This window comes from Capsicum annuum, chromosome 11 (genome assembly GCF_002878395.1).
Source record: "Capsicum annuum cultivar UCD-10X-F1 chromosome 11, UCD10Xv1.1, whole genome shotgun sequence".
NCBI classification, from domain to species: Eukaryota; Viridiplantae; Streptophyta; class Magnoliopsida; order Solanales; family Solanaceae; genus Capsicum; species Capsicum annuum.
Genome location: NC_061121.1, coordinates 30,043,919 through 30,062,044, shown reverse-complemented (window position 1 = coordinate 30,062,044; position 18,126 = coordinate 30,043,919). Strand labels below are relative to the sequence as shown.

General features: G+C 35.8%; 1 pseudogene; it reads left to right on the top strand.

The window, feature by feature from the left end:
• LOC107846564 overlaps window positions 1–18,126 on the top strand; it is a 138,540-nt pseudogene that overhangs the window by 53,929 nt on the left and 66,485 nt on the right.

Here is an 18,126-nt window from a genome sequence, read left to right as displayed (position 1 = left end):
TCAAATTTTACTCACTCTCACAATGAATTCACAAGTTAAACACAATGACCCATAGGCTTTTCCTTAGTGTAGTACTCTACTAATATCAAAATGTTAAGGCTCGGGATCAAATAGGTCTTTATAGGTTATAATGTAGGCTAAGGGATAAGTAGGAACTATTCTGGCTAGTAATAGGGACTATCCTTCCTAAGCACTTTAATACATCATATTATATAATCAACTCAACTCTAACAACCAAATTACACCACTTCTATTTACCCACATTGTTTTTTGATTTGCCCCGTCACATTAAGCTACTTTACATATACTATGGTGGGAATGTGCTATGTATATATCATTTAATTTTACCCTTTTTCGCACCCAATTTATGTTACACACCCCTATGATATCCCGTCTCAACTTAAGCAATTTTCCTTAATTGAGGTGCATAATGTCCAAGGAGGGCCAGGGCCAAAACAGGTTCATTGTAACACAACTGGGATAAAAATGGTAACTTTTTTAGCACAAACTTCTCTAACTCCCAACCACAACACAACAATTTTCATACACCAATAACTATCACTTTAGGGCTTAACATTTACCATTCTCCTACTTGAATTTTCAACTCCTTAACTTAATTAAGTTTTACATTAAAGCACTTAGGAGCTTTTGGATCAAATTTAGGTCAATCAAGGAAGGGGATTAGGCTACATATGGGGTGGTCAAAGAAAAAAGCTAAAGGCCCAATGGGGTTGACTAGGATTATGCAACAAGGTAGGTCAAATAGAGGGTATAAAACAAGGTTATCAAAGAAATGCCTATATCATCTCCTAAACCCACATTCTTTCTTTCTGTTTGTACACACACCAGGCAAGTTCTAGACATCACATGCAAAAAAGAATATACAAATACCTCACACACATAGCATATGCTCAGCTCATATAGGATCACCATAGACTCCAAACCAAACAATAGCATAAATTCAAATTTAAGCCAATAAGTACAAGAGTCATAAACCTGAGCCTAAGAGTCTTAAACGTAGTAATTCACACAAATCAACATGCTTTTACAAACATAAAACTTGCACCATGTAATAAAAAATAGCACCAACAAGAATATCATACACAATTTTTTTTAAATTGAACCAAAACTTGGAAATTTCCCTACCCCACACTTAAAAATCTACTTTGTCCTAAAAGTGAACTTAAAATTAAAGGATAGAAATACTCCCTAAGGACTCTAGGCCTAGCTAGTTGCATTTATTTGCATAAAAGAGGTCTGTGGAACCCCACACTCAGTCTTTGCCAGGCTCCTTAGCTCAGGTTTTTGGTACTCATACTTCCCATCAACATGAGACTCAATAAAAAAAACTACGTGAAATAAAAACTAAAAATACTAAAAATAAAACATACCTACTTAACTTGGGTTGCCTCCTAAGAAGCGCCTGATTTAGCATCGTGGTACGACCTACCTACGACTTATTCATTCTCTTTCCTTTTTTTTCTCACACTTGGTCTCCATCTTATTAATCTCATCACCATCTTGGGTGTGAATTCTCAAGGGTAACCAATTTTTCAACTTCAGCCTTTTCAAGTTCGTCCACTTTCATCATGTCAGGTTGTTGTATTGGAGGCTTGGGTAGATCAATGAGGGTGTCCAAAGAGGCCTACACTCATCCCCTTTAATAACAGTAATCATGCACAAGTCCTTATAGTGGGATAGTTTGTTAAGTGACTTATAAACTTTAAAAACCACCTTTTCATCCTCCAACCTCATTTTGAGCGTACCCTCTCTTACGTCAATCAACGCTTCTCTCATTACTAAGAATAGATGCTCCAAGATGATTGGTACCTATTTATCTGCCTTAAAATCTAGGATAATAAAGTCAGCAGGAATAATAAATTTACTAACCTTTATGAGGACATCCTTAGTAATTCCTTTGAGATAGGCAATTGACCCATCTACCAACTGTAGTCGCACAGAGATAGGTCTAGGATTTTGTAAGCCAAATATGTCAAACAAAGATAAGGGCATCACATTAATGCTTGCCTCTAAGTCACTAAATACGTGGACTACCTCGCTACTCTAAATTTGGATAGGGAGAGTAAACTTCCTCGGATCATTCAATTTTTAGGGGATTTTCTGTGTTACCACTGAACTACACTCCTCAGTGAGTGTTATTGCCTCCACATCCTATAATTTTACCTTATTAGTAACCACTTCCCTCAATTACTTAGCGTACTTAGGCATATCCTACAAAATATCTAAAAGAGGAAGGTTAATATGTAGTTCTCTGAATGTGTTAAGGAACTTCTTGAAACACACTCCCTCTTGGACTTTATATGCTTTTGTGGAAAGGGTAGTTGTGGCATCTGTTTCTCCACTTCTGCAGCAATTTTTTCTTTTGAGTACTCAGACTTCCTTGAATTTTCAACAACTTTTTTGAATACCTGTGGGGGTGTCAAATCTACATCTACCTCCTTAGTTGCCTTTGGAGGTTCTTTGTGGAGCTCTTTACCACTCCTCAAAGTGATTGCCATTACTTGTTTTGGGTTTTTTGTATCTCCAAGAAACCCACCTTTAGGCCTGGTATTTAATGTCTGTGATAAATGCCCCAACTGTAACTCTAAACTTCTTGTGGCTGCTTGCTGGTTTTTTTACATCCATAGCCAACTATGTTTAATTAGCTGAATCTGCTTCATCATCTCTTACAAGTTGCAAGTTGACTGATTTCCTTGTGCCTATGGTTGCTAAATTTGTTGTTGTTGAGAATTTCAAGGCTAATTCAGTGGCTAAGTCTGCCACTTCATATTGTAAGCATTACCATAATTTGGCTTATGATCATTTCCCACATATATTATCAACTGCAGATTGGAAGCACACATAGCCACTGAATGGCCGCTATTACCGTAAACTCATACCAACTAGAAGCCTGTTGGATTGCATTAACTGTGGCTACAGGCTGTGCCACTCCCAACTTAAAACTACTGAACTAGGTGTTTATCATATTTTGCAATGCGACAACCTGAGCTAATAAACCAGTAAATTGGTCCACCTCTAATACACCTGGAATTTTCTTCGTGGCACTCCTATAATCACCATGCCATTCTGGATTTCCTTGAGCTATGAGATTTAATAAAATGTATAGATCATCATATGTCATCTCAAGAGATTGACCACCTGCAGTTGCATCTAGCAAAATTTTTGTATTATGATCAAGAGCCTCTAGAAAAGTATGAGTAAGTACCTCATTAGACTGTGATGGTGTGGAAAATCCTAAAAAAGAGCCTTGAACCGCTCCCAAGCATGATAAAGATTCTCATTTGGCTACTATTTGAAGCATACTTTCTCACTATGAAGTCTCGCAGTCTTGCCAGATAAGAAGAACCAAATAAGGAATTTTCTGGACATGTCATCCCATGATGTGATTGAATTTTCCAGTTCCATATTCAACCACTTTTTTGCTTCCCCAATCAGTGAAAAGGGGAACAACGTCAACCTCATATTGTCTGTATTCACACCCATAGGAATGAATGTGTCATTGATTTTAAGAAAATTTCACAAGTGAACCTGTGGTTCTTCATGTGAAAGCCCTGTGAACTATCCACTGCTAATCAGAAGTTGTACCATATTCTGTTTAAGCTCAAAATTGAGATTTGAGGAATATAGGGGAGAAGGATTGCTTCTCTCCTTCGTTGATGGAAAAGTTCCTCAGGTTCAAAACTTGGTTCAACCAAGTCCTTGTCCCTTTCCAACCTACTACTTTGTAAACATGTTTCTGCATAAATCGAACCAAGACCAAGCATAAAAACACCAAATAAATCTAAAATGCAAAACTAAAATAAAATAGTTGCCAAATTACAAGTCTCCGACAACGGCGCCAAAAACTTGTTGCACCCAAGCGCACACGCAAGTGTACGTGGTCTCACCAAGTAGTAAAGTTTCCTTCAAGAAAGCCGAGTATCGATCCCACTGGGACTTGATTCAACAATGATTCAATTGTTTCATAGTTTACATTCAATTGATGCCAGAGTAACCAACAAAGAGTTTGGAATTTGTCATTTAAAACTAAAGAAACAATGCATAAATTAAAGGTCTTGAAACAATCAATGGCTTAAATCCTAGGGTTAAAGCACTCCAAACAATTATACTATGTTATTGAGCTTCATTCGTTAACTTGCTTATATTAGTTGTTGATTTGTAAGGCTAATTGGATGGTCATGGTCTCCCGACCTCTAATCGTTTACCTAGTATGGATATTACAACTACATCATTGAGCGGGGATGTAATAATCCACTTAAGTTCATTAAGCTATCATCCTATGTGTGAATCATGTAAGGCTTTTAAGTACATCCCTGTCCTAGATGCTAATTTGGATTCCTTATTTCATAAAAGAATACAAACCATACTTTGTTCATCTCTATGTTCTATCTCCCTATTCACTCTCCTGAGTTCACAAGGTTGATAATAGATGTATTTTTTGGGTAACCAATCCATCAAATAGTTAAATCAAATATGAAAACACAACTAAATATGATAAGCAAATTAAATTAAATCAATTAAAAATACTAATACTCATGTTCCTGGATTTAACCCCGAAAAGATGGTGTTTAGCCACGCATAGTCATAATCGTAATCACAAGATTGTAATTAACATCTAAGGAGATGAATGAACTAAATTAAAGTAAGAAAAAACTAAAAGATGGTGTTGCAGCAGCCCCTAAATCTCCAAAGACCTTTAAAAGTCGACCAAGGTGTATAACAACAACTACAAGAGTCCTATTTGTAGGACAAGTATTTTTTACGTCGGTGGAACAAGGGCCGCTTCATGGGCTCATCACGGCGGGATAAGAGGCGCGTCGCAGGCTCATTGCCAGGACACATTGTTTTGGGTCCCTTTTGAAGCTTTTGGAGCATAGAAAATGCCACTTTTCCATTTTTAAGGCTCCACAAGCACTAGTAACGTCCCGGGTATCCATTTTACGTCAAATCTTGTCCTGTGCTCTTGTTGATCCATTTCAAACCTTTTGGCGTTGTTTTCACTTGATTTTCAGTTTGTATATAATTTATATATCATCATAATCAACTTAACAAGCATCCTATAGAATAAAACACCACAAATTAGATCTTAAAACAACACACATCCAAGACGGTGAACTAGAAACACGAGCTAAGACTAGGCTTGCCCAAATTGATCTTAAACTTATTCTTTTGACTATTGTATTGATCTAATTCAACTTTGCACAATATATAAAATTTGTTCCACTCATAATTACACATTTAAACCATGAAGAACTCTTTAAACACAATTGAATCCAATGCGATTGACTAGACAAACACCTAGCTCAAGCTGGTAATGCTAGTTTCCACGATTGAACTCTAAATGACTCATTTAAGTAAAAACTTATTGGAAAACACTTTGAACATTGTAATCACATACTTTGACACTTAGATGCTTATTTATATCATCATTAACACATTAAGCACATGAATTATCCTAAAAACAATGCTAAATAAGCTAGGATAACAACACTAAGATGCATAAAACCACCTCAGATCACTAGGGAACCATCCTCCCATCCCATAACCAACTCTCCAAGGAGTCTAAAGACAACCTTATGGGTCCGATAATCTAAGGATGTGTAGTATAAGTGCAACCAATCTATCCCCCAAATGACTGCAAAATCCACCATATTTGAGTCAAATAAATCCACCAAGACTTCTTTATTACCAACAGATACCACACAACCCATAAACTATTTTGGAAAATACAGAGTCGCCTACCAGGGTAGAAATAGAAAAAAAAGTCTGACATAACCTTGGGACCAAAACCAGAATACATAACCACAAAGGGGCCACAAAAGAGAGAGGGAACCCCAGACTAAGTAAACCATACACAACATAAGGAAAGAGTTTTCAAAGTACCAGTGTCAGCATTAGTATATGCCTTGGATTCTCGAGGGATAGTAAGAGCATTGAGATGTTTTCGAGAAGTGTCAAAGCCAGAAGTAGCAACCCTTGGTGCAAGAGCTAGAGAAGTGGCAATCGGTACCCTATTTTCCCAAATGATAATCATTATGGGACACTCTCATTGCATGTGACCCAACTGAAGACAACTAAAACACTGATTCCTTTCTTCCTTGAAACAATCATGGTGCGACCATTCGTAAAATCTACAAAGAGGATAGGATGATGCAGTTTGGGCCATACTTGCCCGAGATTGGGCACATTATGCTCGAGAAGTATTACAATTCTAAAAATGTCTGCCTCCCAATGAATTCAGGTAGAGAGAACAATCCATAGAATAGGAGTTAGGACCCACTTAACTCTTCTTCTTAGACCACTTACCACCATACCACTGGCCTCCCCTTTGTTTAGAAAACTGATACCCCTTACCTTGTCTATTTCCCAACCTTGCCTTATTCCCTTCCATACTAGTAGGACTAGACTGGCATGATAGAGTTGTCACTATCTAGGTCAATAAATTAATAGAATGATAGAACTCAACATTGGTAACCTTTTCTTGAGGTAACCAAGAATGAATACCACCTTTCAAAGTAGGGTCAGTGGAAACCGGTGGGACTTTATGAGGAAAACCAGAAGTTGCAACCCTTTACGGGGTTTGTGCCCCATGAGTTAGACTAGATCCTTCCTTGTTATCCTCGAGTGGGACAAGTAAGTTTCTACGAACCTTAGATCGTTGAGAGGATAATATCTAAAAAGTAAACCAAAGAGGATTTATGGAAGAGTTCAAGACTTTAGACTCTATAGCCCAAACATAGAACACAAAGAAAGTAAAATATTCTGAAATGCCTTGTAGCCTCCTCATTATAAGTGTGGTGCACGACACACCCATAAGCAAGACTCTAATCGACACGACTTTGTGGATACCCCATGACACTGAAACCTAAAGCTTTGATAACAAATTGACACGACCCGAACTAGGGCCTTGTCGTAATGGGAAAATCTTAAGCCCGACCCAACCACCAAACGTATACCTGAAGTCAAATGAATTTCAACCATATAAAAAGATAGCAAATTTAACCATGTAGTGACTTTGGGATAAGCCTATATTCGAGGCCAACCCACCCAAGTCAATCCATCTAAAAACCAACCAGTCCAACCAAAACAAAATCAATAAAATAATCCAATATATGTTTATATATAGCATAATCAATCCATACCCAAGTCTACAGTTGTCCATACAAAGCCTCTAGACCAAACCAAAGATTCCTAGCCGGGACATGCCCCCGACTATAGCCAAAATCAAAGTCTATGAAAGACAAGAAATATGTAAAGTAATCCATAACAGGAAATAGATGCCTTACAAACTATGAAAGCTCATAACTTCAATCCAATAGCTGATCCCAAATTTGATCACTAAGAAGGAGAAGTGGAATGGCCCATTCCTGTATCATGTGGGGATAGAGTCGCTTGGAGATGGGTTATTAGGTGAACACTAGCATCCATTTAGGATAAGGATAAAATAATGCCATCCACTAAAACCAAGTAAATCAACCATATGCACACAAATCATACATATATATAACCATGCTAGAAAAAGAGAATCGAGTTTAGCATGCCTTTAAAACTATTAACCTGGGTATGTAAAGCTTAAACATCCTTAACCACCCATGGGATAAATGAGTCCAGTGTAACCCTCTAAACAAGCCTCGATACGTGCAGCGTGAACCGGAGATACTATAAGAGTAGGGGATTCTCAAGTACCCTTATCTCTCCATGAAACATATATACAGTGTACTTAGAGGATTCTCATTTACGTCATGAGTATCATATATAGTCGCCATGACCAACCCCTCATGTCGGCAAATATGAGTTTCCAGTGTTCGTCTGTTGGACTCTCACCTTCATGGTTAGCTATTACACCCTACCATCATTGCCTAATTAAAACCATTTTTCATCCAACCAATTTATTATTAACCAACGCTATGATTAGTTATATCACCATAGCGACTATTACTTGCAAGTAATGTCCTTAGACAACCTTTTATGTAGAGGGATTCCCATGTACCCATAGCCTACATTATCAAGTTAACTTGAGGAAATCTCGTGTACCCCACAAGTGTTCCATTATTAAAATTGCTTGGGGGAATCCCTTATACTCACAAGATGTTCATTAGCGTGTTTACTTGGGGAATTCCTTTGTACCCCGGCAGGATGTTTAATTAAGGCATAACCATTATTCAAACAAATTTTGTTATTTCATTCACTCAGGGGATCATATGTACCCCACAAGGTTTTTATCCAGACCAACCATAACCATCAAAACCTTACCCTTTAACCATTCCAAACCATTCACACCATTTAAATCATTTTAGACCATTTCAAATATTTAAGACATTTGTACCATTTAAACCATGCAAAACCATCCAAATCCATTTTGGGTTCCATTACCAAATAATACTATGCAATTGTTCCAATGAAAGTTCAACAATAGAGTAAAAATGTTCTCTTAGGCATTTTATCAAACATGTTGAGGACATACCTTTACCAAGACCAAAAACCAAATCATAAACCATCAGAATAAGGGTTACCCATGACCCATTTTTTAAACTATAACCAACAAGAACCTACATGTGCAAACCATCACCATGAACATGTAAAAATATAGTTTAAACCAGGGCCCAACAATGTGCATCAAGACCCTCAACCTTGTTTCCAAACCACATTTATGATTCATAAATCAATGTTAAAAACATATTAAATTATGTCTTTAGTTGGAACTAACAACGAGGGAAGAAGTACATTCCTTATACAAGATGATCCACAAAATTTATTTGACTCTTCTTAGCCTCTAGATGAATACTTGAGAAACCCTAGCCTCCAATCTTCAAGAGTGAGTTTTAGAGAGTATTTAGAGTATTTTAATCCTTGAAAAAGTGTTATGAGAGGCCACTAAGGGTTATATAATATGGGGACATAAGGTTTTTGGGGTGGGAAATGTCCGGACTACCCTTAACTTAAAAGTTGAAAATCTATTCCCAGGAGGGTACGACTCACATATGTTAAAACCGTACCCTAGGGTATGAGTGATACCCTAACTCATACCCTACCCTTATCCATGGTCTTTTATACTAGCCAACATATAAGAACACAAGTCTAACTCATACCTAAGGGTATGAATGGTACCCCAAACCGTACCCCCAATCCATATCTTGGACAATTTCAACTAGGCAACTCAATTAGCTTCATATGACTTGGAATTGTAACCTCGTATCCAACTATACGACTCGTATGATGTTGAGTCATATCTTGGACAGCAACCAGGACAAACCTTCTTCCCAACATATGAGTTAGCCTTTCCTAAATCATAACCAAGGGTACAATTGGTACCCTTGAGTCGTACCAAGTCCAAAAAGTTCAAAACCTAAGAAATTTTACAAGGGTCTAAATTCTAGGGTGTTTCAGCACTATCCCTTTCTTTACCATAAAATAAAATTTTTCCTAACTAAGCATCAAGTTGCACTCTTCACATATTTGCAATATATTGGAAAAATAATCCAAGAAGTCATTGACTGAATCACCCCCAACTAAAAAGTCATCCATGAAAACCTCAATAGTGTCTTCCACCATGTCAAAAATAATGGACATCATACAATGCTTAAAAGTTATAGGAGCAATAAATTAACCAAAAGGCATTCTTTGAAATGCAAATATCCCATTTGTACAAGTTAAAGTGGTCTTCTCTTGGTCCCTGAGAGCAATAGAAATCTAATTATACCCCAAATGACCATCAAGAAAACAATACCACCCTCTACCAACAAGGCAACCTAATATCTAATCCATAAATAGCATAGGAAAATGATCCTTCTAAATCTATTAATTTAGCTTCCTATAGTCCATGCAAACTTATCATCTGATAACTATTTTCATAGGAACTATCTCATTCTTCTCATTGGGAATCACAGTGATTCCACCCTTTTTTGGCACACATTAGACTAGGCTCACTCATTTTATGTCGGCAATTAGAGAAACCACACCTGCATCTAACCACTTAATGATTTCTTTCTTCACAACCTCTTACATAAGTGGATTTAATCTACGTTGATGCTCAATACTAGGTATACAATCCGACTCAAGTTGGATTTTATGAGTACAAATCCAAAATGGAATTTCAATGATGTCTGTAGTAGTCCATCCAGTGGCCTTTGTGAACTTATGCAAAACAGACACTAAGGCCTCAACCTGCCACTCTAATAAATTAGTTACAATAGTAACTGGAAAGGTATTATTAGCCCCGAAGAATTCATAACATAGATGAGAATGAAGTGCCTTTATCTCTAAAATGATAGACTTCTTGATAGATGGTTTAGTAGGTGGGGTTGTTATTTCTTCGGATCAAGATCCATATTCTTTGGTGCATGAGTGTATGAAACCCTACCAATAATTATGTTTACCATCTCATCGTTCTTGGCAATACCATCACTGTCAAAATTCATTATCACAACTGTAAGTTCCTCAACACCGACTCTCTCCTTAATAGGTTCTACTAACTCATCTTCATCTACAGTGTCTATCAATGAAACCACATACTTATCCTTGAACTGCTTTATAGATTGGAATACATTAAAGGTGACTTGCTTATTATTAAGTTAAAACTTTATCTATCCCCATATCAACTAATGCCTTACTCGTAGCTAGGAAAGGCCTTCCCAATATGGTCGGGACCTCAAAGTGTAACTCATAATTAAGAATCACAAAATTAGTCAAAATATGAAAGATGCTACCTTTACCAACACATCACATAACGTACCAATAGGCTTTTTCACAGTGTGATCCACCATTAAAAGTCTCATAAAGTTCGATGTAGGTAACCTCAAATCCAACTATTTGTAGATGACTAGCAATATCAAATTAATGCTAGCACCTAAATCACATAAGGCTCATACAGAATTTGAATACCCAATAGTATAAGGAATGATGATTGCTCATGAATTTTTTTAACTAAAGATCATGAGGAAATAGCGCTGCAATGGTGTACATAATCAATAGGCTCAAAAATCGCTTTCCTATTTTTTATCACCAAATCTTTCATAAACTTTGCATAACCTGACATTTTCTCTAGAGCATCCACAAGAAGGATATTCATAGATAGCTTCTTTAACATGGAAATAAACTTTTGATATTTTTCCTCTTTGACTTTCTTCTTTTATCTTTGGGGATAAGGTAAAGGAGGTTAGGGAATGGGCTTCAATACTAGTGTGACCTCTTTGCCTTAGCTTCTTTTTTAACAACTAGAGGCTTCTGAGATACCTCATAATTTAGCATTAAATTCTCCGTTGTACCACATCATCAATTCTCATGAGGTTGTTTTTCATGTTTTCAACCATAAGATTAGGCAGATCAATAGTAACCTTATCAATCTAAGTAGTAATCGCTAGACAATGGACGCTATTTTTAGGATTCTGAATGGTGTTATTTGGAATATTTTTTAGTTGACGTTGGTTTAATATGGTAGATATCTTCCCATATTATTGCTCAAGTTCTTTAATAGCAGTTGCATGAGACTCTACCTTTTGGCTCAAACCTAAAATATCTGCATTGATTTTCGTTAAGCAGCTTTCTTGGCTCTCTTACCCCTTGACCAATTTTGCCAACAAAGCTTCCATCCTTGATTTTCCAAAATCAGCATCATGATTTCCTGGTGGAACATAAAGAATATAAAGACTACTCTTGTCCTTGTAGTCATCTTTCCTTCTCTAATCACCATTATATTTTTGCTTCCAATCACCATCTCTACTCCTATCTTTGTAGATATTGTAGTTGTCTCTATAATAATTCAAACCTTGATTTTGTTACTTAGAGTTCCAATTATATTGGTTATACCCTTGGCCCTTAGATCAAAAACCCATCACCTCTTAATCAAGATATTTAGCTATTCCTTAGAATCTGAATCTTCATACCTAGAAGTTTTACCACATACACCTACAGCATTACAACTACTGCATTTAAATTTTTTGTCACAAATTGATTTGTATTAATACAATCGCATACCTTGTTTATGCTACCTCTTGAAGCACCATCTCATTTAGTGCTCGTTGTTTATTGAAGGCTCCAATTGCATATGTACCGGTTGATCTATCTAGCTCTTGAATATGCCACCATCGATTGGTTTTTGTAATTTTATCTAAGATTTTAAAAACATTCTCCCATCTTAGACCCATGAAGGTTTCATTAGTGATAGTGTCTGCTGCAACCTTAGTATTGGCATTCAAGGCTTCGTAGAAGAACTGAATCAAGTTTCTACCTATAATCCTATAATTTGGTATATTTTGTAGCATTTTATTGAACCTAAACCATGTCTCATATAGTGTTTCATCCTACCACGCACACAAGTGTACATGATCATGCAAGTAATAAAGTTGCCCCTTTGAGCCAAATATCTATCCCACAGAGACTTGATTATTAGCAAGCTATACAATTCAAGTGTTACTATCAAATTTAAGCAAGTGCAAGTCGTAACCCAAGAGATTTTAAGTTTTGAAAATTTAAAAGTAAAAGTAAAAAATAATGAGAAAGTAAAGTGTTTGAAACAATGATTTGGAGATATTCAGGGTCAAGGCAATTTGAACAATCCTACAAAGCAATCCAATCTCGTCGATTAAGTTAACTATATTGATTGTTGATTCATGATGTTAACAACATGATTATAGTCTTCTAAACCTTTAATCATCTATCTAAATTATTTCAACAGCTACATCATTGAGCGAGGATGTGAGAACTAATTCAAACACATTAGTATTTGATCCTACAGATAAATGCATGTAGATAATGACACTTTGGTGTATAAATACCCCTAAGATCACCACAGCACACTTAAATCTTTGTTCGTCCTTGAAAAACTCAATACACTAATCACAATCAAGGAAGACTCTAACATAACTACTAACACTAAGATACTCAAACTAACGTCTGTTGACACCTAATTTTTGCTCTCCCCAACTTGATTTATTCCTGAGTTTTTTCGGTTTTAAATAAAATTATAATATTTATTTTTATCTAAATAAAACCTTTTTGATGTATTTATCTAGGTAATTTGGTCATTCTAAGTAGTGATTATACATTTTTGTATTCATATGTATGAAATCGTGTAATTTTGCTACTTTAATAGTTATTTTATAGAAAATAAAATTTTAATCAAAGGTTATCCTGAAAAGTGATCAAACGATTAAAATTGACTTACATATAATTTGTACTTGAAAATAATTTATTTGAAAAAAATATTTGTTTGATTTTATTAAACCAAGAAACTCAAAATTTAATTTGTTTATAATTCAAATCAGATTTTGATTCAATTTAGTCGATTCATTAAATTGGGTCATACCTAAAATCAATTAGATCATAATTGCAATTCAATTGACTAATTAATTCTCAATTGGCCAAAATTTGAATGAAATTGATTAAACCCAATCTAATTTGGCTATATTTTAAAAAAATAATCAAATTTCTACCCTCTTCTTTATTAATCATTAGCTGCACCAGTAACCCATTACCCAAAACCCTATAAAACCCAGCCTAACATCTCGCCGACCTGGCCTATTTTCTCCTTCTTCTCCATCAAACAAATAGTGTACAAACAAAAACAAAAGACATAAACCTAGCATTGACTTCAGCAACTGCAATTCACCAACAACAACCGTAACTCGATACCCACAAAATCATGTACAACCAACAACTTCAACCCATTAAAACTAACCCAAAATCAACTCTATCAACTCATAAAAAAACAAACCTCAGTAACAACAATATCATCAAACAATGGTCTATTCCATCTCATAGAAATGACACTTTATTCTTTGTTTTTTCTTATCTGAATTTGTATCAAATTAAGTACCATACGTGGCTTCAATTGCCTTAATCCCAAAAAATGTGGTTTGAATTTCAAAAATCAAATCAAATTCACCCAAAAATCTCGTGGATTCTGTGGAATATTCCAAAAATTTCCATTTTTACCCTTCTCATTCATCGTCGATATGAGCAAGGACGGAAACCCCATCTCTCAACATTCATTTATTAGATTGATTCACAACCATGGAATTGGGGTTTTTACCCAAAATTCCACATAGATGGAAGCATCAATTCACCCCTAATTTTATCTTTTATATAAGCCCATTATTGAGCTGAAAATTTAAGGGTCTTGAAGGTTTGAAGAAAAATTTTAAGATAATAGTTTAAAGTTTTCGTAAAAAAATAATTTCATGAAAATCCTTTGACTACTCAAAACCCTTGGAGTGTCTGTGAAGCTTTTCGGTGATAGCAAGAAGGCTCCGATGAAAGCTCAAAGTCCAATTTATTGCTTCGAGATAGGTGACACTTTACCTTTTTTTACTTATATAGTTTTTCTTATTCTTATCATTGTTCTGTAGTCATGGTAGTGTTTTACTCTCTTTATAGCATTGTATGTTGGGATTTGTTTGCTGTAGAAGGACTCAAAGGCTGTAGGTTTTGATGCGGAGAAATAGAAAGGGTTGTATTATTGTGATGTTATCTCTACCTGTCCAGTTGTTTTATTATTATGTTTAACTTCTTCTCAAATTTGATCTTATATGTCTGAGAATGATCTGTTGTATGGGTCAGCTTTTTATTTATGGTATTTGTTTGATAGTAATAAGCGTACACGTAACCTTTATTGAGCTTATTTACACATAATTGTTATTTATTGATTCTTGCCTAGATACTCTATCTGATCATGAGTTTTTGGAAGTCATAATCTAAATATTTCCTTGATACAAAACTATGCAAATCTTTTATTATTGTTTGAATATGGTCATTTATACATTGTTAGTGTTAGGTCTACTTGACTCTTACTGCGATAATTCTTGCTCATGCCATAAGCTTGTTCAAACTTTCTTTTTATGTATGTCGACTAGGATAGTGATAAAAACACCCACTTGGCTCAACAAGTTATGCTCCCCTTGTTTGTATTCTGGAATCTTTCTGGTTTATAGTAACATGTAAGGTTCTTCAATCGTATATTTTGGGGAGACTATTTAGTTGTTTTTTCTTAAGTGAATTATTTATTCATTTTAAGTTCCATAGAATAATAATATTTTGGTCATTTTATGACATTTCATATAGTTATTGACTATGTATTAACAATATTAGTTGTGTGAGAAGCAAGTAGTTGTTCGTGTTGCTTTCCTGATTTTGAGTCTATCTTGATACGAATTAAGAATGATGCAGGCAAGTAAAAAGTGATGGTTTACAATATTGGCAGTGATGGTATCTTGAGGTACCAAGGAAAATTATATGTTCCCGACGTTGATGGGTTGCGAGGTAGGATTTTGGTTGAAGCCCATGAATCATGGTGTACGGTTCATCATGGCTCAATAAAGATGTATCATAACCTTAAGGAGATTTATTGGTGGAATAAAATAAAGCGGGATGTGGCCAATTATGTGGCTAAATGCTGATGTGTCAGCAAGTGAAGATGGAACACTTGAGGCCTGGTGTGTTGTCTCAAGAGATTGAGTTGCCGGTTTAGAAATGGGAGATAATCAATATATATTTTTTTATTAGTTTTCTGCGGTCTCACCAGAAGTTTGATTTGATCTGGGTCATCGTGGATAGGATGACTAAGTCTGCTCACTTTTTATTAGTAAGAACTAATTTCTCTTCTGAGGATTATTCTAATTTGTTCATCGAGGAGATCATGAAGTTGCATAGTGATCCAATTTCTATTATTTTAGATTGATGCACTCAGTTCTCATCTTATTTTTAGAGGTTATTTTAGAAGGGTTTGGGGAATAAGGTGACCATTAGCATCGCTTTCCACCAGCATATGGATGGGCAAGCAAAAAGGACAATTCAAGTTTTGGAAGATATGATTCGGTCTTGCATAATTGATTATTATGGTAGTTAGGTTGACCACTTGCCACTCATAGAGTTTGCTTATAACAACAGTTATCACTCTAGCATTGGTATGGCACCTTTTGAGGCCGTGTATGGTAGGATATGTAGATCTCCTATGGAGTGGTTTGAAGTTGGTAAGGCTGAGATATTTGGACCGGATTTCGTTTACCAAGCGATGGAGAAGGTGAAGATGATTTGAGATAGGCTTACGACCTCCTAAAGTCACCAAAAGTCCTCTAAAGATGTGAAGAGAATTGGAATTAAATGTGGGAGATTGGGTTTTCCTAAAAGTGTCTCTCATGAAAGGAGTGATGTAGTTTGGGAAGAAATAAAAGCTTAGACTCTATTATATCGGTCCGTACTTGGTTTTGAAAAAGGTAGGTAGTGTTACTTATAAATTGGAGTGGCCTTTTGGTTTGGACTCCGCTCACCCAGTGTTTCATCTGTCGATGTTGAGAAAGTGCGTGGGTGATCCATCGATGGTTGTTCCTTTGAAAAGGGTGGGTATTTTGGATTCCTTGTCTTATAAGGAAGGTTTGGTGGAAATCTTGGATCAAAGAGTTCGTTGATTGCATACCAAGGATGTGGCTTCGATAAATATTCTTTGGAAAAACCAAAAGGATGAGGAAGTTACTTGGGAAACTAAGGAGGACATGAAGCCAAGTATCTATTCTTGTTCCCCTATTTAAAAAATTGGGATTTATATGCTTTGGTAAAAGTTCTTTGGCGAAACCAAAAAGGGTGAGGAAGCTACTTGGAAAACCGAGGAGGACATGAAGCCAAGTATCCGTTCTTGTTCCCCCATTTAAAAAATTGGGCTTTAGGTATGTGTATTCCTTAACATCTTTGTATTCTGACCTTGTTAAAGAAAATTGTGATTTGGGTTCTGTGTTAACTATGATTAGACCCTACGAGTCATAGGGTCTCATTGAGTCATATGGTTAGTAGTGTATGGTTCCTTAGTGGTTCTATCTTGGTTATGAGTTGTAAGAAGTGGCTACGAGTAACGGTTGACTCGTAGTCAATGGCTACACTTTTTCAGCTTTTAAGTTAAAGGCATTTTGGACATTTCCGCTCTTCTTCAAATTGAAACCCACGTCTTATAACCCATTTAGGGTGTCATTATCACTTAGAAACAAATTTAAGTAACTTCTCAAACACTCCAAAAAGGCTCTATAAATTCCCTCAAGCAAGTCAATCTAGGGTTTTATCAAGTTGGTCATCTAAGGGTTCTAGAGTTAAATTATCTCCGTGAAACTTGATATTTCAAGCATGTGACTCTACCCTTAAACTTAATATCTCTACTGTATGAAAGTACATGGTTATTTATGGGATTAAAAGTAAGGTTTTGACATGATTGAGCATTTTGACATAAATGGTTAATTACTTGTTTTCTCAGGTTTTATTATGCATTACTCATGGTTTAAATATGGTTTTGAACTTATGGGTGCATGGGTATGGTGAATGAACTTGGGAATTGTGACTTTCCCTAAACTTGTGACTTTTGAAGTGGTTATGACCCCAACCCATATTATGAAGTTGTTTTTAGTTATGAGAAATATGGGAATTTAACTATTGTTGAATTATTGCATTGTGATGTTGAATTTAACCTCGTGGGATGGTGTTTTCAAAAGATATTGCATAATCAACTAAGAGGGATAATGAATTCCCCAAGTAATGAAATTATTTCAGCATATTGATGTTACCTTGCAAGTGTAGTTGGTATGATGATACCAACAATGTTTGCCTAAATGTGTATTGTTGTTCAATGAATGGGATTATATGTTAATTGTTTTATTTGGGCTTTTAAAAGGGGATGTGTAGCTGAGTCATGAAAGTGGAGGTCCGAGAGATCAACACTAGAAATCGTGATTATCAATGCAGGGGACTATGCGACGTGGGATGGTTTAAGTACCTCTATTATTATTATTTTATGATTGGAAGGTTCGAGTCCCCCATGTCTCATTACATGATTTGGTGCTTGTGTCACCTTGATATGTAGGGAGGTTCGAGTCCCCTATATTGAATATTTATACCTTCTAATTCATGCGGCCATACGTACTGGGGTCCTACCAGTTGGGCGAGAGTTGGGCCCATATAGCCCATGGGTTCCCTGTATATTAAGACAGTTGAGATACACAATCCAGACTAAGGTTTTGAAATTCATGTTAACCCTTGTTTCTTATCTCTACATGTGATATATATATACGTATATGCATTGAATAATGTGCATGATATCTTTAATGATTTTGAATCATTGATCATAGAATTATT